Source organism: Aricia agestis, chromosome 7 (assembly GCF_905147365.1).
Source record: "Aricia agestis chromosome 7, ilAriAges1.1, whole genome shotgun sequence".
NCBI lineage: Eukaryota > Metazoa > Arthropoda > Insecta > Lepidoptera > Lycaenidae > Aricia > Aricia agestis.
This window is the reverse complement of record NC_056412.1, coordinates 7,531,499-7,554,387: the sequence shown is the minus strand read 5'-3', so window position 1 is coordinate 7,554,387 and position 22,889 is coordinate 7,531,499. Positions and strand designations below refer to the sequence as shown.

Here is a 22,889-nt window from a genome sequence, read left to right as displayed (position 1 = left end):
TTGTAAACGTCTATCGAACAAAGTGTAAATTATCTGTAATGTTGGCAATATTTCAAGCGACAAATCCTTTAAGCTGGTGTTTTCCTAACGGTTTTCCTGATGAGTGACTTCAGGGCGCGACGCCCGCCCTCGGAAACGACTTCACTTTCCGATACAATTACTTCATTAACTAACATCCTATTTGTTTAATCGTATGTAAAACGTTTCACTTACGTGAACATTTACATCAATAGGAAGATGTGATATAATTTTTCTTTATTATAATATAACTAGAGATTTCGGAATATTTGATGTTACTTAGTATGTCTTATTAATGGACGCATAATTGAAATCGTTACTGACAGATGAAATCTTTTCACGTGAGATCTTTCCGACGATCGTGCATCGGGGGGCTGATGAGACATAATGTCAATCTTACGTGTCTCCTTTATAGGCCTTTTTAGGGTTCCGTAGCCAAATAGCAAAAAGATATAGATTCGTCATGTCTGTCTGTCTATCTGTCCGTCCGTATGTCACAGCCACTTTCCTCCGAAACTATAGGAGCTATACTATTGAAAATTGATAAGTAGATGTAGTCTGTAAACCGCATTAAGACTTTGATAGAAAAATGGAAAAATTATAAAAAATTTTAGGGGTCCCCATAGGTAAACAAAAAAAAAATTTTTTCATCTAACCTATACGTGTAGCATATCTATGGATAGGTCTTCAAAAATCATATTGAAGTTTCTCATGTCATTTTTTTCTAACCTGAATAGTTTGCGAGAGAGACTCTTCCAAAGTGGTGAATTGTGTGTCACCCCCCCCCCCCCCCCCCCCCTCTAACTTTTAAAGTAGGGGAATGATAAGTCTAAAAATACTATAAAAACCACCAATGAAAATTGGTTTGAACGAGATCTAGCAAGTAGTTTTTTTTATACGTCATAAATGGTAAACCTTAAATTAATTTTCATTAAATTAACTGAAATATAAAAATAAATCAAAAACCTTTTAATTTCATTAGAATAAACCTTATTATTGCGGAACCCTTCTTGGGCGAGTCCAACTCGCACTTGGCCGCTTTTTAGCTTTAAGAATACTGAACACCCGTTAAAATAAATTGAAATAAAATCATAATCTCAAGCTTATATTATAAAATCACTTTAAATGTTTTAAAGTTATACCCGTAGCATTAAATTTTAATTACCAGCAGTTTAAAAATGGCCGCGTTTCAGAGGGAAATACCATAAATTATAGAATGCTTTATGAAAAAGTTATCACAAAAATAGCATTCTCCACTAGTACCCCGTCCGGCGACTTTGATATTTTCGACGGAATTAATTAAAAAATTATAAAGCTTCCCCCCTGCGGCCTGCGCCCCCGGCTATTGTTCGCCCCACAAAGCATTTATATCGCACAAAAAGATAAATACGAGGAGCAGGTAATAGCGCGGGCTGTATTGGCCCGTTGTTTTCCGAACGTTTGCGGCACGATCAAGTCGCGGTACAACCTTTTCGCAGAAGTGTTTGATTTTCACGAAAGAAAAATTGCGAAAGCTTTCGTTGTAGTCCTTTTCGAAGATATGTATTGTTGACTTTTCTTCGTATTTGAGGAAATTGATAAACATATTGTTTGACTAGATTTATATTTTGGGTTTTTAATAGTATCTGGGTGCACGGTAGTGCACCCGCCGAGACGAGCTAAGTGAAGTGCAAGGGCACTGCCTACCTTTTCTCGAAGTGTTTCGACGTTTTTGGAACCCTCATAGAGTTGGTTTCTGATGTACCAGATAGTTCATATCCTGTGAAAATTACAGGATATGATGATAAATAATAGACTCACTAAACATACAAAGTCTCAATTGAATAGCTCTAATAAAAGTTTTTAATTAGTTGCTAACTTCAGATCAGAAACTAAATATTCGCATCACCTCCGCGACGGTGGCGAAACGGCAAAGCCATACATATTTACTGGTAGAAGCTTGGCTCTGCATGAGATCTCACAACTTCTTCACGGGTGGTCGTCTCGGCAACATTTTACAAGAAATGTTTTTACTGGGTTATTAGCTACATATCCTGTTAACTCGATACGATAACGTATATCGTTAGAACTTGAGTCTTTCTCGGAGTGTAAAGAAAAAGGCTCTTAAATTATAAATAACATTACTTGTTTATTCTGCTAAATCATAATGAAAGCGTGAGACGGCGTGGAAACAATGTATCCCAGAGGCGGTGGTAATTATATTTTAATATAAATATTGACGAGACACAAATCCATGATATATTCAGACTCCCTACTAAAAGCATCAATCGCCCTATTATTGTCGACTTTTCTTCGGTGCTACTTAAAGAAAAAATTCTTACTGCTGCAAAGTCGTTCAATAAAACTACTAAGGACAAGTTGAACACGAGTCACCTAAAAATCGACGGAGAAACTAAACCAATTTTTATAGCTGAAAGATTGACCGAAAATTCTAGAAAATTGTACTACCTGACCCGCGAATTTATCAAGCAAAATAATTATATGTTTTGCTGGACTGCCCATGGTAGGGTATTTGTACGGAAGCATGAAGGTGCCCCTGCCATACGCATCGATCACAAAGATGATTTAAATAAATTAAGTTTCCAAGTAGATAAGTGACTAGGCTTAAAATATATTCACTTGTTTTGCATGCATAATTTTAATTGTATTTTAAATTACATTTTTCTATGTTTACACTTTATTTTTTTATGTTTACATCAAATATTTATACAAAAATCAATTATAATATCAAACTCAATGTTCAATTATGTTAAAATAGTATATTTTAAAAAACGAACACATTATTACTGTACATTAATACAATATCTCGGATTGGAGAGAGCCTATATTTCTACACACTCACATTATGTTAAAAGTTTAGATATTATAGTTACTGTTTTCATCCTCATCTACGCCCAAAGATACTATGGAGAGTTATCCTTTTGTGAGCCTCCGAACAAAACATTAAAAGTTCGACGACTTCTTTGATATATCCTGTTCACTGGACGAGTACTCGATATCGCAGAGCCAGACTTGTAGCCCGGAAGATTGTAAAAAAATTATAAAGAGACCCTCACAACATTTAAAAATTCTATCTCAAAATATTAGATCAATAAATTGTAACTTTAATAGCTTCCTCACTTTATTACATAGAATTGATCTTGACTGTGATATTATAATCTTAACTGAATGCTGGCTAAAAAATGATATATCAATTCCCGTATTAGACAAGTATGTCGCACATTGCAGCTCTAATTATAAGAATCAAAATGATGGTATTGTCTTATATTTAAATGACCAATGTAATCTCAAATTCTCTGTATCTGAGATTGACTTAAAAGATAGTACATGTTTGCTATTAACACAGGACAATGAAATCGCTATCTTATGTATCTATAGATCACCTTCATTTACCAACTTGTCAAACTTTATTGCCTCGCTCGATATTGTTTTGCACTCGTTGTCGTCTTTTAAAAGTATTGCTATTATTGGCGATATTAATATTGACATTAGCCATTTACCACTAAGCACACACGTCTCAGATTACCTTAATATATCAGCTAGTCATGGCCTCTTGCCTGCACATTCCCTACCAACACGGGGCATGAACTGTCTGGATCACGTCTTACTCAAATCAAACCGTGACGCTCAAACTCTAGTCTTAGACTCGTCTATAACAGATCACAACAGTATATTTCTTTGTCTCAATCAACGAATTAAATCTACTACAAAACCAACTCATCTAGTCCACCACAAGATAAATTATCAAACCTTATCCCGTGATATGGATCGGTTGCATTTTGAAGACATATTTCTTTTGGATGACGCAAATGTGGCTACAACCCAGTTAGTTGACCGTCTTATTGGCGTTATAAAAACCAATTCTATGCCAGTTAAGATACCTAAACGCAAAACCATCCTCAAGCCCTGGATAACTCCGGGCCTACTACGTTGCATGAGAAACAGAGACTCGATGCACAAGTCCCTAAAAGCAAACCCAGAAAATGTAATCCTAAAGGTAACTTACAGTAGGTATAGAAATTTCTGCAACAAATTACTAAAAAAATTGAAACGTCAATTTGATAAAAACGAACTAACTGAGGCTGGCACTGATAATAAACGTATATGGCAAGTAATAAAAAGAGTCACAAACTCTGTAAAACCTACATCACCTTCAAGTGAGTTACTTAATACAAATTCAAATACTGAGTGCGCCATAAACAATGTTAATGATTTCTTTGCCACCATTGGAAAAAATCTCGCAGACAATATTAGACCCGTCCATAACCCCTCATTCCTTAAGTCATTTAACTTAGGTGCCAAGCCTCCCAACTCGCTTGTTTTACTCCCCACCGATTACGATGAAATTAAATCAATTATGTTATCCCTCCGGACAGATTGTGCCGTTGGGTGGGACAATATATCCACAGCATTTTTAAAGAGATTTAATAAGCAGTTACTTCCCCCATTAACACATATTTTTAATCTTTGCCTCCAAACTGGGACATTTCCTACCTACTTTAAAAAGGCCATAATACACCCTATTCATAAAAGTGGCCCTAGAGACCGTGTCACTAATTATCGTCCTATTGCAGTTTTGAGTGCTTTGTCCAAAATTTTAGAGCGCATAATAATAAGCGGCTGACTAATTTCCTAGAGGCAAAAAACCTTTTATCCCCCAATCAATACGGTTTCCGAAGAAAAAAATCCACGTCTGAAGCTGTTTTGAACCTTACCAACCACATTATCAAACACTTAGATAACAAAAAAAAGGTTTTAACTATCTTTTTGGACCTCGCAAAAGCCTTTGACACGGTCTCTTTGCCCCTACTTCTCAAAAAACTCGAAAGGGTGGGTGTTAGGGGGCTTTCTCTTGATATTTTGAGAGACTATTTGACAGGACGAACTCAATGTGTTAAAATCAATAAACACCAAAGCAAAGAGCTCCCAATTACCTACGGCGTCCCCCAGGGAAGTGTACTTGGCCCCACGCTGTTTCTTGTGTACCTAAATGAGTTATGCCAATTGACCTACAAAAATACCAAAATAACGGCGTTTGCCGACGATACGGCACTTACGTTTGTGGGCGATTCCTGGGGTGAAGCTTTTGTCACTGCACAAAGTGCATTTGACTTAGTCTCCACTTGGCTGGCTGCAAACTCTCTTACTCTTAATGCTGACAAAACACACTACATGACTTTTTCCTTACGGGCATCTTCTCAACCCCCACCTGCAATGACTTTAATCGCACATGCATGTCGCACTTTTTCCCAACCCTGTGATTGTCCACGGCTATCACGTGTTCAGAGTGTTAAATATTTAGGTGTCATACTCGATTGCAATCTCTCATTTTCAACACACATAGACCTCCTTCAAGCTAGAGTTCGCAAACTTATTTATATATTTAAAACGCTCCGACACGTAGCCAATCCACATATCCTTAAGAGGGTTTATCATGCTCTTTGTCAATCCACCCTAACCTATTGCATCTCCTCTTGGGGTGGAGTACCTAAATCTCAACTTCTAAAGCTCGAACGCGCGCAAAGAGCAATACTGAAGGTTGGCACATTTAGAAATTATACCTTTCCCACGACGGAATTATACCAATGTTGCAGGGTGCTAACAGTAAGACAACATTTTATAATGAGCACAATCCTAGCACAGCATGCCGCAACTGCTTTTAAAAAAATAAACAAACGCCGCAGTGATAAAATCTGTCAAATTAATAACTATAACTTTGTAAAATCGATGAGATATAACTACTTTCTAGCTCCTTATTTATATAACAAAATAAATAAATATTTACCAATATATGAATTGAACACTAAAAACTGTAAAGATACGCTCAATGACTGGCTCCTAGGTTTGACTTACGAAGATACTGAAGATTTGTTGACTATAACGTTGTAGGCTCACTCACACTCTGACTCTAATAACACTCCTCAACCACACGCACAAAGTACACACGAACACAATGTGCACATAAATACACACCAATTATATTGGGTTTAATATAATATTAAATTTGTACCACCAATATTTAATTGTATATTTTAATGTAATAATTTGATAATTAATATTTATGATATATAATTGATTGGAATTCTTATACTTTATTTTGTATTGTTTATTGTATCAAGCTTGATTAATTTTAAACATTGATTTGATTTGTAATCTAATTTTAATTGTCTGAAATGTAAAATCAGCGATATGCGATCAGTAGTTGGGAAAACCCTTTCCGGCGGCTTTAACACAGGTTATACTGTAACCTAGCTAAGCTGCCGGTTGCGATCTTAACATTATAATATAAAAAACCATTGAAAATAAAATAATTTGCATGTTGTAATTGTCTAGATTAAGGTTTTTATGTTATCGAGCTGAATAAAGTACATTATTATTATTATTATTGAGCGCAAAATGGATAAAAATAAGGTGGAGCATTGTTTCAGACATAATTACGGTTTGTGGTCCCAAAGGGTAGCGCGCCGGCCGCCCTCCGAAACGCAAGTCACACGACTTAACAGTTTATTTTTACTTTTATTCTAAATGCGCAAACATTACGATTTATGGTATATTAAGAAATATAGAGTCGAGCGCTGATATCATATTACGTGCGATGTGACATTGTGTGTACGTCGTGTCAGCCAAACTTTGCACTTCTTTTCATACATGATACACTTTAATAATGTCAAACATAACTTCGCATAGTAAAATAGCAAGTTACTATCATTAAAGGAGAATCAAAGTTTTACGTTAAAATGAATATCATTCAAATGGTACCAATTTCAGACGTCGGATCTGTCGAAATGTATTAGGATCAGGGTTTCGTCGCTCTAATACGAGGCGGAGACGACGATTATGAATATTAATATGGAGACACTCAGCTTACGGCTTAACGTTAACTCGCGGCGACAAACTCTACGTGGTACGTGGGGTTACGTCACACGTCATTCTACCGATTTTGATATTAATTCTGATAAACTCGGCGTAAATACATCACGAAGATTTTTGCAATTTTTATATTTACCTGATTCTATAAAAGTGCTAGTAACTCAACGGTATTAAAAGTTTTGTTACTAAATTCTATTGTAGCACTAGCACTTTTAAAAATATCCACGAATACACAAACAAAAAGGAAAACTGAAAATCTCTTCTTTTAAAGTGTAATAAACCTTTTTTTCAGTAATTTCAGGGATCTAAAAACTTTTGGAATAACATTAGTAATTAGATTAAAATCGCTTCGATCCTCGCTAAGACAAAGCTCTAATTAAGAACCTTCGTGATCGATTAAGTTAAGCCAAGTTTAAACAGACGCTAACTCCGAGAGAAAGGTTTACTCCGCCGTGAAATGGCATTAGGTTTTCGCGCGTTTTATGGAGACGGAAGATGACTCGCTAAGAAAACGGATTTAATGGCAGATTGACTTAATTGGATCCATCGTAAATTAGTTCAAGCAGTGAGTGATTCTACTTTGGAGGTCTATTTGATTTTATGGATTTTATTGCATATTATGTTTTTGCAGCGGTTTAGCGGTTCTCATTTCTAAATTCAAATGATTTGTGATGATGAAAACATTCAAATTAATTGTTAGGCTCGTTCAGATTTAGGATAAATAAATAATTAATTATTATTTCAAATATAATAATTACTAGCTAAATAATATTATGTTCGTCATTGCTAACCTCAAGAGCGGTAGATTTTTTAAATGTAAGGAGTAAAAATTTAATAAAATTACATGTAAAATTAGAAACTAAGAAAGTTTACAATTTGTGATAATATAATACTTTATCGCTATTGACAATAATAATTGTAATTTCATAGTAAACACGGAACAACGTCCGTCAGGCCCGCTAGTATCATGAATAATTATCTTTTATTCTTCGTATTTAAATGAAGGATAAGTAATATAAATAACAATAATATAATAAGCCAAGGGTTACCACTGTGCAATTGGCCTAAGCAAATCAATCGTTATGTTACCTATTTCAATTGTCAAACAGTATGCATTTCATGTCAAACTGCAGTTTGAATAATTAAGTTGGACGCAACGTCAAAATAAATACTGCTGCGACAAATACGAGTACGAGGCGATTTCTTTGGAGTAGGTACTTATTATAGCTTAACTACGCGCAGTGCTGGGAAATTTTATCGATATGTAAGTAGCTGCTTAGTCACTTGCCGCCTTGTAAGCCTGACCTTACCTGAAATCTAAAAATTAAAACTTGCTTAATACATGTTACAATTAATAATATCTTACTTTTTTTTTTATGAAATAAGGGGGCAAACGAGCAAACGGGTCACCTGATGGAAAGCAACTTCCGTCGCCCATGAACAGTCGCAGCATCAGAAGAGCTGCAAGTGCGTTGCCGGCCTTTTAAGAGGGAATAGGGTAATAGGGGATGGTAGGGAAGGAAAGGGAATAGTTGAGAGTAGGTAAGGGAATAGGGTAGGGGTTAGGGGATTGGGCCTCCGGTAAACTCACTCACTCGGCGAAACACAGCGCAAGCGCTGTTTCACGCCGGTTTTCTGTGAGAACGTGGTATTTATCCGGTCGAGCCGGCCCATTCGTGCCGAAGCATGGCTCTCCCACGTTACTTTAATAATAAACATCCTTGGTAAATATTTAAAATATTACTTATATTTAATTTTGAAATACGGACCCAATGATGTAGTTGCACCAAGCAAACTGTACAATAAATTATGCAATATAAATTGACAATTGTAGTAACAAATAACATAAAACATACAGGACACCACTTAAACATACTGTATATATTTCATTTATTCATTCTACCACTGATAAACAAAACTCTTTTATCAATGAAAGTATAACTTTTACCGATATGGGAACATCCCTATCGTGGCGTGACTCGTGTGCCACATTACGAGCGACGGCCGTAAATGCTGTACGAAATGTCAGTTTGACCTTATGCTAAGTGTCGGGTCGGACTGAATTATTCGCCGGGCCCGTGTTTGATCTTTGGGAGGTGCCCTTTGTATGATGGCTGTCAATTTATCAAATGCCTGTTGCCCCATACATATTTAAGGTGGGGGGTGGATTAATTTTAAAATTGCGGCAGTTTTGTGCATAAGAAATGAAGTCGTGTAATGATTTGGACACCTGCGCCGCAGGAGCGTACTACGCCGGTAACGACTGTTTGATGGGCCCGTATTAAATGCCGCTTACAGTCGTTTTAATTTTGTGGTGGCAAATGGTAACAGACGGTTGGATTACAACCTTTATATTAATAGAGGATTAATATGTTTATATTATTTATATAATATTAAATTAGGCTAAAGTTATTTTATCAAATATGCCTTAAATCTCAAAAGATGTTTATCACATAAACAGATCGATGTCGGTAAGCCCTTTGTATATTAGACTGAGAAGTGTCACATAGTCGTTTGCACAGTAATCTATGAGTTTACGTATAATGCGTTTAAGTACACAATGCGGACTACAGAACCTACAGTTAAGGACATTTTAGCCAGTCGGACGGTCGACGTCTGTCAAGGCGGAAACGTTCTTATCTTTATGCCACTCACATTAGACATGCAAACTGGGTCCCCACTCTCCCCACGGTGTTTCAACCGCACTACCTCCATCGAAAATATACTGAGGAGCGTACAATTAGTGATAGACTAAATTGAACAGTGAACAGCTCAGCGTGATTGTATGACGTGTGGGGAGTTCGGCAGGCGGAGTTGTTTCCGCAGTTATCACAATTGGAGTTGCCTCAAGTCTCTTGTGAAATGCTGTATTGGTAGTGGCGGTTAGTAGTTATATTAAGGGCCTGTTTCACCGCTCTCTGATAAAGTGCCTAATAGGCTGTTCGCAACTTTTTTGACAGATTCTCCATACTTGATCTGTCAAGTTAATTGGTGAAACAGGCCCTTAATGTAAGAACGATAATAATTATGTTACATTACGATTATTAGTAATTGTAAATAACAAATACCAGAACATTGCCAGATATATGAGCAATTAGATTACAATGAGTAAACTTAGACCACATCAATTTAAAAGAGATTTCTTTTAAAAACAGCTTTAAACCGACGCGGATACACTGAAAATAAATTAAAAGTATGGAAGACTTCTTAGCTGGCTTGTGTAGAAGTATGTTGCATATTCTAATGTTTATCCGGTTACTTATCATCTCTATAAAAAATCCTTCGAGCCGGATTTGAACCAGCGACCTATGGATATCAGTTGACCAGCTACAGTCCACCGCTCTACCAACTGAGCTATCGAAGGTGCATTTTAAAATTGTAAAAAGTAAGTTATCTATAACGTGATATAATAAAGGTGAAAGGTGCTCTACTTAATCTCGGCACGTAATTATTACGTAAGACGTGTAAACGTGTTGTATGTATCAACATTGTATTCTCGTGCATATTTTATGATTCTAAACAACACTAAGAAGTGTTCTTGTCCGTCTATCTGCTTGTTAGAGGCTGTATTTTATTTGGCAGCCACCTAAAGTTGAATCTTTCACTGATTTAATATTTGGTGCCGGTACGACCAAAACCCACATTACTTTTCGGTGCAATATTATTTCCATAATAATTTTATAAAAAAAGTGTGACTTTTTTACTTACAGTAAAAAAGTCAATTCTTGCGTCAATTTGACTCGCACTTGGCCGGGTTTTAGCTGTTTGTTTTTATTTTTCTTTTTAGTAAAAAATCAAATTAGCCGCGCCATCCCCCGCTTGTTAATAGCAAAATAAATCGATTAAGAGAGCGCTCCATACCAGTCCGTGAGTGGTTCGGTAACCGCACAACCTTTTATTTCGGACTGACATTAATTATAGTGTGGAACAATAATTAGTTAGGGTTTTCGGTATTGTAAAAGCCCCAGCTAATTGACTACAGCTAGGCAGCGATCTGGAGGGCCATAATGCATACGCATTTGACGAGGCCTACATTATACATAATATCTATAATTATTATGTAGTCTGTGGTTAGGTTATCGAAAAACGCTGCGTCTATTTTTGGGATGCGATGCACAACGCAAATAAAGCAGAGTAGCTGCCAAAATATTGTCCTTTAAGCATGCACTATTGTCCTTTATTTTTTTATTGTATTTTTATTTGCTACCTTGAGACCTTTTATATATTTTTAAGTAATTAAAAGTTGTGTTTGTGGCGTAATTAATTTCAATTTAAGTTATTGCTCACCTATCATTCGCATAAAATGTAGAGCTAAATCAGTAAAGGGTGTAAAGGGTGAATGCTCAAGCAACTGTCTTATACAGAGTTTGATAAAGTAAAAAATCCTTCGAGCCGGATTTGAACCAGCGACCTATGGATGTCAGTTAACCAGCTACAGTCCACCGCTCTACCAACTGAGCTATCGAAGGTACATAAAAAACTGTATAATGAAGGTACATAATATAATATATTATAATTAACACCATTATAACAACTTTTATATTACAATTATTATTACACATTGATTTTATATCGGTATAATATTATTGAGTAATCAAGAATCGGACACTATTACCATTACGTAGAATAACATATTTAAAGATCAGGTTTATAAATATTGCAAGCGATAACCTGTTATTTTAATATTAAGATGAGAAGGCCTAAAAATTTTAAATACATTGTCAATTACAAAATGATTTACGGATATCTATGTATTTATTAATATAATTATAGATATCCTTATGTTGCGAGCGAAAAACTTTGGAACCCTTTTAACGAAAAATGCGGAAAAGTAGGAGCATGAAATCTCGCACAGTTGTAGTTTATATGGAGAAGGAGTGCATCGAGCTAATATTGTTTAAAAAATATGCTTTTATTATAAATATATAATATTTTAATAAATAAAATATTACACACATAACAACGCGCACACTGGCTTGTCAGTCAATAGCATATATATATATATATATATATATATATATATATATATATATATATATATATATATATATATATATATATATATATATATATATATATATATTGACTTGTACTTGCGGCTACTTTTAACAAGGCAACCCAACATTAATCCATTCTATACGTTCTAAAGATTATTTTAAAATATATTTGATCGAAAAAAACGATTCATGCAGGATTTTACGGTCGGATCTTAGGATATTAGGTTAGTAAGTTAATAATACATTGATTAATTAATTAATCTAAATAAGTATTGTACACAGCTTTTGTTTCATATTATACATGCATTGATATTATATGGTTGAAGTCTGTTGTCAAATTAAAAATGGATAGTTGTTTTTTTTATTAAATCTAAATTATGTTAACTCTGCCTAAAATGAAGGAGAAAAAAATTTCGTAATTTATCTTAGAACATGAAAATATAACATCCTGTTTTATTGAAGAAACATATTATTATTTCAATTAAGCTACGGTCTGCGGAACTAAAAAAGAAAGGTCTTAGATTTTCTACACATTAACTCAACATTTTGAGAAAGTTATTGCTCTCAATTATTCTCAATAATAAAAAGTATTTCTGTATGTGTTTAAACATGTCAATATAATACAATATAAACTATATAATACCAATTCCATTAGTAACATAACTAAAAAATACATACTGCATACATCAAATACTTTTAAAGAATTATATCACTAGCTGAATGTGTATCTGCGAACATTTGATTAGAATTATTATAATAATATAATAGCTCCCACACTGGTTTCGGTGACGGTGGCCGGTTTCATTGAAACCAGGCCAGCTACGCAAGAGTAATTTTATAGTGCCCAAGTGTGTGCGCAGGAATAGAGAGTGCAAGAGCACAAGAGTGTACTCTTGTGCTCTTGCACTCTCTATTCCTTTACTCTCATAACCCAGTGGGACGGAAGACCGACACGACCGGCGAGAGATCAGGCGCAGGACCGACTTTTTACATGCCCACCCGACGTATGGATAATCTTACTTGTCAGACAATCAGGTGATCAGCCTGTACTGTCCTAACCAAACTTGGAAATAAAATGTTTCCGACGCGGGAATCGAACCCACGACCTCCGAGTCAAGAGCCGCGCTCATACCACTAGACCCCGGAGGCGTTAGGTTTATGCAGAATTATTATAGCTGGGTAATCCGGAATCGGAGCTGCTATGCAATCCAAATCCGTGCGAGCGTTCGTCTTGCAGCCTCCTGCATAACCTGCATACATTCTTACATTAACATATTAATTGGGAGTCGCGCCCACAGAAGTAAGCTGCTTTGCGACTTACCTGAGTATTAGACTCTACTATGCAGCACATCGAATAGTATATAAAGTACCAGACAGCACACACGGTAGCCATATAGTTACTTACACCTGGTCGAATAAAACACAATAATAATAACTGTATTTTAAAAAGATAAAACCGACTTCAAAATTGTACGTAATTGAGGATTAAAACATCTCCAAAACTAGTGAACCGATTTTGATGAAACTTGAATTATTCCCTAAGTTGAACAATACCTAGTACAACAAAAAAAGAATAATTACTAAAATCGGAATGGCAGTTCTAGAGATATGCGAACACAAACATAAAAACATACATACATACAATATACATACACTTTTGAAATTGGTCACATTCGTTCAGACGCTGATATAGACTAACCATATACGAAAATTGGGAAGTTCTGGAAATATAACATACATACGCGTCGAATTGACAACCTCCTTTTTTGAAGTCGGTTAATGGGCAGTTCTGAAATAATTACATACATACGCGTCGAATTGATAACTTCCTTTTTTTGAAGTTGGTTAAAAACACACGGAAGATTTATTATTTTTATGATTAATATTTTTAATTCATTAAAAGCTTAGCTAGTTTTTGTAATATTGACTACAGTTTTCCGAACCGTGATAAGAAAACATTAAAAAGTAACGCTGACGTACACAATAAACTGTGGTTACATTATTCATACAGTCGAGTGTATACTGTATAAGTTTCTCCTCCGCCGACTATTGTGTCGACAGACTGTCAGCGCGAGTTGGGCGACAGTTGCGAACAATAATAGCGGTGGGAATGGAACTATTTAGCGAAGTTTGCTACGTCAATAGAGGCGCCACCTCGACGGGAAGAAATAATTCATTTAGCGGGAGTTAACCCGCGAGTGCCTCTGGGGTGTCTGACGTTGTTTGATATGTTCGTTTGCTCGAGCGGGCCCTTTCGTATCTTGACAGTTCCGATGCTCATTTTGTTGAAGCATTTTTTTTAAGTAGTTAAAAGATTCCCGAAGGGTAATTGCCGTCACCTACTTATTTCTACTACATCTCTGAACTATTAGCATATAGCAATATAGGTTAACACCATGCGGCATGCGGCATGCCGGCTAAGGGGGCACAAATTACGTGAGGTGTTTTTCACATTTTCTGACCCCTCACCCCTGGCTATTTCATGAGAAATTAGTATTCGACCCCCCTCCCCCACCCCCAATCTCACGTAAGATTTAAAAAATGTGGATTTCTTACCTAAACGCGTTGGATTGTTTGACAATCAGTCGATGTATAACGTAAAAGTATGAATGAAATTATTTTCTTTCGAACGAATTAGTGAATGATCTTAATGCAAATTGTATTACGATTACGATTAAATCTTAAGTATACGTACAATCTGGATGAAATGGACCAAAATAGTATATTACTTTTTGTAACAATGAGAAAAAAACCGGCCAAGTGCGAGTTGGACTCGCCCAATAGTAATGTATAATATCATATTTTTTTTTGACTTATCATGCCCCTACTTTAGAAGTTGAAAAATGGGGGGGCGACACATTTTACCACTTTGGAAGAGTCTCTCTCTTTTTAACAGAAAATTATTTTAGAAACTTCAATATGATTTTTGAAGACCTATCCGTAGATACCCCACACACATAGCTTAGATGAAAAAAACATTTTTTTGCTTCAGTTGTACCTATGGAGACCCCTAAATTTTTTAATAATTTTTCCATTTTTGTATCAAAATCTTAATGCGGTTCACAGACTACATCTACTTACCAAGTTTTAATAGTATTGCTCTTATAGTTTCGGAGAAAAGTGGCTGTGACATACGGACGGACAGACAGACATGACGAATCTTTAAGGGTTCCGTTTTTTTGCCATTTGGCTATGGAACCCTAAAAAAAATTACGTGAGATTTGCCGAGACCCCCCCTCGCCCCAACGTAAGATTAGATGAGATTTGACTCGACCCCCTCCCCCCCTTAAATACCTCACGTAATTTGTGGACGCCCCCTTAGTCTCTACGCTCGTAGCGAAGTATGTTTCTGAGTCACAAAAAGTCAATCGGTACGTCATATTATTTGAAATCGTAAATTAAATTTGATATTATGAGACAACAGCCGTAATACCTTACATTTTTTTAACAATTCACCGTCTAAATCAAGTAGACTGTATGTTTAGATTGTCGTATTATGGAGTAACAACATAAGCCGGTGCCGTGTTACTGTAAAGCGATATCCCGCGCGCCCCAGCCGAGCTAAACCCGTCTGACACTCACTTAATTACGTAGATTATAAGTTGACATTTTCGTTTGGAGACACAATTTAAACTTGACTGATATGGATTATAATGTACATCCATTATCCGAAGGTTGTGTAAGTGTATCGTGTCCATATTCAGGGATTCGGTAAAGGGCTGCTACTGTTTTGTATTGTTGAAAACTAGTTAACTAGTATTTAAACCAGTGGTTCTTAACCTTTTAGTCATGAGGGACCATTTCACCAAATGTTTGTCTAGCCGGGGACCACCCGATTGGTTTACCTAAAATAATGGTTGTTTGATAAAGAAGCACAACTTTATAATTACTAATTAGCAATCTAGTTAATGGAATCAGGCATTACTTTGCGGAAATCCATAGTTGTCCATCCATGTGGACTCTACGAACAACGTCCGTTAAGTGACGTTGTTCGTAGAGTCCACATCCTGAGGATGCTCCGGTGTTGGGGCGAAACGCGCGTCGAGGTTTTCAACCTGCATGGTGGTGAGGGGCCTTGCACGGATTTGCCAACATTATTGCTTGTGTGGTGGTGGTGTTGTTGTTGCATGCGAGTGTACGCGAGGCAGTGTGGGAGGAGGGAGGTGCTGTACGCATGCCTATGCGTACACTCACTCATTTACTTAAAGGTGGAAGTTGTTTTCGCGGAATATTGCTAAAAATAATAACAAACTAAATTTAAATTAGCAATCTTTTTTTTATTCGGCAAAAATCTAAAAGTTACAGATTTTAATTTGATGTGATTTTTGTGACTGCATAGTGCATACTCCTTACTAACTTCTGAGTTCTCACATATTATTAGGATGTCTTCGCAGACCACTTGGAATACCTCCAGGGACCACAAGTGGTCGACGGACCACCGGTTAAGAACCACTGATTTAAACCCTGTGTTTAAATCAGTGGTTCTTAACGGGTGATTATTGACGACATTACAACAACTTTCAATCAAAGCTACAAAACTTATTACCGATTTGCTTTAGGTATAAAATTTTGATTATCAGATTATAAAACCTTATATTATATTGAACCTTATATTGAACATTTATTTCACGTTAAATAAAAGAAATAAGTATAAAGAAAAATAATAATTTAATAATTATATTTTGGAATATCAAAAGTTCAATTTCGATGCCTGTTTCGTAGGTAATATAATATATTTATCTATGTTTCAAAGGATTCCATACAATATCTATACCATTACAATTACAATTCGTAAACGACGGGTTTCGTAGTATGACAATGCATGGCACCCCGACATGAGCTGTCATAACAAAATATTAATCAAAACACAAAGGGCCACTCGTAAGGCGCCACCTCGGCTTTTTAATTATAACGAAAGTAATCATTTTTCATTCTTAATTGGTATTCCTACGCAAACATGAAAATTTATCATTTACTCGACAATTATTGTAATGGATCTATTAATAGAGCATCATTAAATGTTATTAATTATTTAATGAAAGTTTTAATTAAGTACGCGTTTTACAAATACTGCGACGGGCAACCTTTGCATATGCCACGTTAAATTAAATTAAATAATAAATAAAGTGTATTTCTCGTTTATTGCAAACTCTTTCATGTCGGAATAAACACGTAATTTCGTTCCTATCCGAGCGATATTTTTGAATTCCCCGCATGTAAGTTTTACAATTCTGTTTGGATGGCGGTAATAAAAAGTTGGCAGTTCCCAACTTTGGATTTCATATGAATATTCCGGTGTTTGGCATTCGCTGCGGCGCGGGTGTCTAAACGCTGGAGTGCAATAAAACTAAGCCCGACAATCCTTGAAGCTGTAAACTCACTCGGATTTTGCGAAAGATGACGTCATCTTCACACAATGCTGCGTTTCAGGAAAACATAATATATCAGCGATGATCCTATTGGTTCAAATATACGGTTTAATCTGTCATGTATATAAGGACATATATAAAAAAGACTGGCAAAAAGATCATTTGGAAAGTAAAATAGCGTGTTGTGAAAATATGACGTATATTTTATGCTAATATTAGTTTTTAATATTCGTAGGCTAATATCGATGTAATGTAATCAATAATCATACTCATACGAGTATGATTTTTTCAGGTTTCCTAGACTTGTAGTTGCAATATTCTTTTACAGGCAACCAAAATAAAAAAGTATTCATACAAAACCTGTATAATATAATATAATTACCCATATCCTATAACTTTGCAATGAGATTTTCACCTCTACGATTTTTCGTAGAGGTGAATTTTAAAAACATTATATTTTTATATAATGTTTTTAAAATTCACCTCTACGAAACAATCTTATTGTTAAACAACACGTGGGATAACAGCAGCACCTGACACCATTATGCCAATACAACATGTTGGCGCTGATGTCTCCTCTATGGTGCAGTGAATACTAAAACGCCTCCAGCGAAAGATAGGGGTTTGATTTCGATATAAATTTATAGGACCATATTTATTGTCTGTCAAGGAAGTGAAGAAATTAAAAAGTGGCAACATTGTAGTGTCATCCCTTTTTCTTAGATTAATTTGAAAGGGATGAAACGACGATGTTGCCACTTTTTAATTTCTTCACTTTCTTGACAGACTATACTGTCTATTTTTGTGTGCATGTCCCTCGACTTTTACAACACGCAGGCAGGCGCGGTCCCAGCCTCAAATTTGGGGGGGGGGGGGGGTTTACTCAGTACTCACTACACTATTTTTTTTTATCTGCGCCTCGGACGGTTCTGGGTTCACAGCAGCTGTCTAAGATCGGACAAAGTGGTGGTTAGGGGATAGCTCTTTTATTATTTAGCAAGATTTTGAGATTTTTCAATTTTACCTTAGATTTTGGGGGGTCATGTCCCCTGTGACCCCCCCTTCGGACCGCGCCTGCACGCAGGTGTATTGTGATGTCAAAAGGAGATAGTTTTTAAATTCTAGAATATTTGTATATGTCGCAGACGACTGGTTTAAATAGCCGTTCCATCAAACAGCTAGCCCTTTGACTGAACAACGCCATTCGATCACACGCCTAGCTTTTATATTGAATATTTTAGTCGCTCAAAACGTTCAACACTACAGCTGATTCAAAAGCCGCCGTCTAATTGAAGTAGTTCAGCGCGCACCGCTGCGGCGCTAGGTGCGTTTTATTTACAATATGTCGTCAACTAGCAGGTGTTTGTTGGTGTTTGTGGTTGTTTTTCGGAAAGAAAGTAATTAATAAAAGTTACAAGTGTTATTAAAGAGACAAAAATTGTGGAGGCACATACGAGTGAATCAAAATTTCAACAAATGTTCGAGGAGAAATTACGGGATTATGAAATGAATGGACGCAGCCCCCCCGAAAGGAGGGCTTGGGGGGCACAGCCCCCCGTCAAAACAAAAACAAACACAATCCAGAAAGTCCAAAAGTAGGTTAGGTTAGGTTAGAACTTAGACCACAACACAGAGGGAGCCGAGCGAGCTCAGCGAGCGTGCTGCGGCAGCAGCCGGCGACCGTCACCAAATAAAAGGGGGGGCTCGGGGGGCGCAGCCCCTCGCCAAAACAAAAACAAATACAATCCAGAAAGCCCAAAAGTAGGTTAGGTTAGAACTGTGACTGTACTGCGGCAGCAGCCGGCGACCGTCACAGATTTTTTTATTTTTACTTATTGCTTTAAACTTTTGGTCACCCCCTAAACTTAGTAATCCGAGAAAAATCTTTCAATAAAATACAAAAAGTTTTCCTATTCTCCCAAATTACATATTAAGCTAATAGTCGCCTTAGTTAATTTGCCATTAAACCAGTTGGCTAAGCGACGTCTAGCTGTAGTGTCGAACGTTGTAGTCAACAAGTCGGCTAAACGACGTATAGCCGTGTGATTGAATGGCGTTGTTCAGTCAAAGGGCTAGCTGTTTGATTGAACGGCTATTTAAACCAGTCGGCTGCGACATATACATTCGGATATTATGGTCTACCTACCAAAATATTGTTCTCTCACACAGTACGCATTTTGTATAAGTACTTATTTTTGTCACTTCTTTTATTGAAGACATAAAGCTGAAAATGTATCCAACCTATATGAAGAAAAATAACGAAAGTTACTCTTTATATTTTTTTGTTCGTCACGTCTCAACAATTCGATATCCGTTTGTAGTGACGCCGCACGCGTTGTTTAAAATTGCATTTTTTATATTTGGAGCGCGATCCGCGATCATAGCTGTGACAAATACGCGCCGTGCCCTCATGAATGACAATTGAAGGAATGTTTTTATAAAACGGCCCGATTTCATGTTATGCGAAAGAAATTGTGCCCATAAAAACGCCGCTGAAATGATGACTTCTATATATCTCTGTCATCGAGATGGGATTTTGAAAAGGTAATGGTGATAAATATCGTTGCAAAACCGTGGGGAGGGTGGTACTTGTTTTATCAAATATGTATTAAATTGATCAGTTGAATAAATCATAGTTTTCTAAAGGATATTCGTTTTTCATATCGTACCACAATGTGATAAGATTTTTAGTAGGTACTTTTTATGCGGCCGATAGAAAGTAAAGTTTTGGCGAGTTTGTTTTTATAATTGCTTATACTAGGTGTATAATAAGAATTACATACAGTACACAAACTGTACCTTTTTATAGTCAAGGTATAAATATTTATCAATATTTAAATTGTCAGTAGTCAAGTGTATTTGGTAGCGGTACCTACTCAGACTACGTAGGTATTCCTGGAATGCTCTCGTGTATGCCCTGCATTATTACGGACAGGCGACTACAAAATTCTTATATCAGAGCTATTTTTTTTCTATGTACAATAAAATGATTTTGAAATATTGATCTTTCACCATATAAACTATAGCTGTGCAAAATTTCATTCACCTACGTTTCCCCATTTTTCGTCAAAAGGGATCCAAAGTTTTTCGCTCGCTATGATGATGGAATACGTTAAAGCAAGGGTGGCCAACCTTTTCGACAATTGGGCCAAAATTCGGAAGTAGAATTTTACCGCGGGCCGTTTAGTCAAACTTAGTTACAGCACAGAATATATATTAGTACATAGTACTAAGTTACAGTTAGGTACGTTATTTTAAAGTCAGCCCCACTTTATGTAGATAAAGCATGTGTTGATTTTAAAAGTAAAAGAAAATAAGTGTTCGTTTGCTTTTTATAGCTGGTAGGTCTGATAAGGTAATTTTAGTATTAACTTTTTTTACTTTAAAAAAATGTGCTCAGCTCCGCGGGGCACAAGGTAACAGACGGCGAGCCGCATGTGGCCCGCGGGCCGCGTGTTGGCCACCCTTGCCTTAAAGCTTGTTATAATAATATTATTATCAATGGTGTGTTGTTATTATGCATCGTTACGTTGGGTCTTACTATGTCTAGTCTCTTTTGAAGAAATTATGATAAGATATACCTACAAAAAAGTTATTTATTAATGTGCTTTTCGACTGTGAAAGGAATTTAAATAAATAATTTATATGGCACTAAACAATCAAAGTATTATGTTTCCGAGTGTACCTGTACATCCCTGAGCCCGGTCGGATACATTTGATTAACCTGACTAGACAGGCTTCATTGATTTACCGTTTGGCATCTACTTTAATCCTTGGCTAGTACGTATCCAGTTACATACTACAATATTGCTAATTATACAGGGTTACAGGTTAAGCTGACATGGATACTGAGAGGTTGTTTTGCTTATTAACAACCGCATTTCTAAAGTTGAATTAGTATCTGTTCCTTAGAAAATATAGACCTTAATCCTTATAAGAAGTAAAAATGATTTTTCTGACACCAGTAGATAACCGAGTTGTACAGCAATATACATAAGGTTCTAGAGAACCTTAATATTATGTATTTTGTCTTAGATTCAACTCGGTAGATACAACTTTCAAAATCTTAATAAATCACAAAAGGAAGACAATTATTCATATTATAACTACGTAAATAACAGAAAAACATGCAACAAAGCGCTTAAAACATAAAACGTTGGCATTGTTTAATGGGAACAATCTCCATTGTCCTTTACAATTTAATATTGTATCGCATCAATACGTGATCAAATCTGGTGTTGGGTGTTGCATGAAACGATGAGTGATGCTGGTATTAATGGCCAAGGGAGGAATTATGCATCGGCACGTGCACCGGGCAGCACCACCCTGTGTACTGTATAGCGTTATACTGTGTACACTACACAGCGTTTACCGTCACAACATAAACAAATGCATACTACTATTTAATTGTTTTTTTGTCCATGCAAAGTTTGCATAGTAGTGACTAAGAGTACCAACTTTGAAAATATTCTAACTTCTCTTATCAGGCAAGGACAAATTTGAAATTATTATTGTGTGTATCTATAACGTTTTTTATATTATTATGTGTACCGTGCAAATTGTGGATGTTATTATAAGTAAGGGCGTAACTGTAATTGTTACTGCAGCGGTCTCATTAAAATCAATCTACCTTTAATAATAATTATTATAGCGCTGTTTTCATAACAATTAGCGTATATTTATAAAAATCTATTGATATATAATCAATAAAAGGTCCCGCGAGAATATTTTTATTTATAAACATAATCGCGTTGAATTAATTACGTTAATTAAGGTAGGTATAGAGTATATTCTATCAAACACTAGTTTATCAAAGGTAGTCGTATATATTTTTCTGAGATTTAAACTACCCTTTGTCCTTTCTCTGTACATCGTTTTCGTGCGAAATTTCGTTGAAATCGGATTAAAAATGAAGACGAAATTAGAAGTTTAAAATGAAGACGCAACAGACAGAGATACTTTCGACGACCTCTGGGGCTCAGTCGGTTGAGTGTGTGGCAGCTCAAGCCGGGGGTTGCGGGTTCGAATCTCGTCGACGGAACAAAAAGTTTTCAAAGTTCCTGGGTCATGGATGTGTATTAAATATGTGTATCATATAATAAAAATCTTAAATAGGTATATGTATAGTATAAAAGTTTTAAATAAATTTCCGTTGTCTGGTACCCGTAACACAAGTCCTTCAGGTACTTAGCACGGGGCCAGACTAACGTGGTGTGAAGCGTCCATAGATATATATTCGATATTAAGAAAAATGTATGCTTCCTGCGCTATAAATAAATTTATGCGCAACGTAGTTGCGGGCGTAATTTAGTTTATAATATTATAATAGATTTCAATAAACATAATAATAATAGGCTATGCAAGTGTCGGGAAGTGAGTGGATCGGTCGGTGTGATGAAGCAGAAGGGTTCCGCTCGGCCGAGCGTGAAGATACCGCGATAGTTCACTCCGCTACCTCACTATACTAGTGCGTATCGCCTATCGCCAAATACAATAAATACGCGTAATGGTACGCACACATCACGACAGGGCGTATCGGAGAGAGCCGCATTTTTCAATCAAAAGCCGGCAACGCAATCTTCTGATTTTGTTAGTGTCCATGCGCTTTCCATCAGGTGACCCGTTTGCTCCTTCG

General features: G+C 36.2%; 1 long non-coding RNA gene and 2 other non-coding genes across 3 annotated transcripts; all 3 read right to left on the bottom strand.

Moving 5' to 3' along the window:
* Positions 1–21: 21 nt before the first annotated feature.
* LOC121728852 lies at positions 22–20,422 on the bottom strand. Its single transcript, XR_006035876.1, has 3 exons — positions 20,366–20,422; positions 15,042–15,045; positions 22–33 (listed from the first exon to the last, which is right to left on the bottom strand). It is a non-coding gene; the product is annotated as an uncharacterized LOC121728852 (long non-coding RNA).
* Positions 10,167–10,252, bottom strand: Trnay-gua. The gene is given in 2 exon segments: positions 10,167–10,202; positions 10,216–10,252. It is a non-coding gene; the product is annotated as a tRNA-Tyr (tRNA).
* Trnay-gua lies at positions 11,272–11,357 on the bottom strand. The gene is given in 2 exon segments: positions 11,272–11,307; positions 11,321–11,357. It is a non-coding gene; the product is annotated as a tRNA-Tyr (tRNA).
* Positions 20,423–22,889: the final 2,467 nt, after the last annotated feature.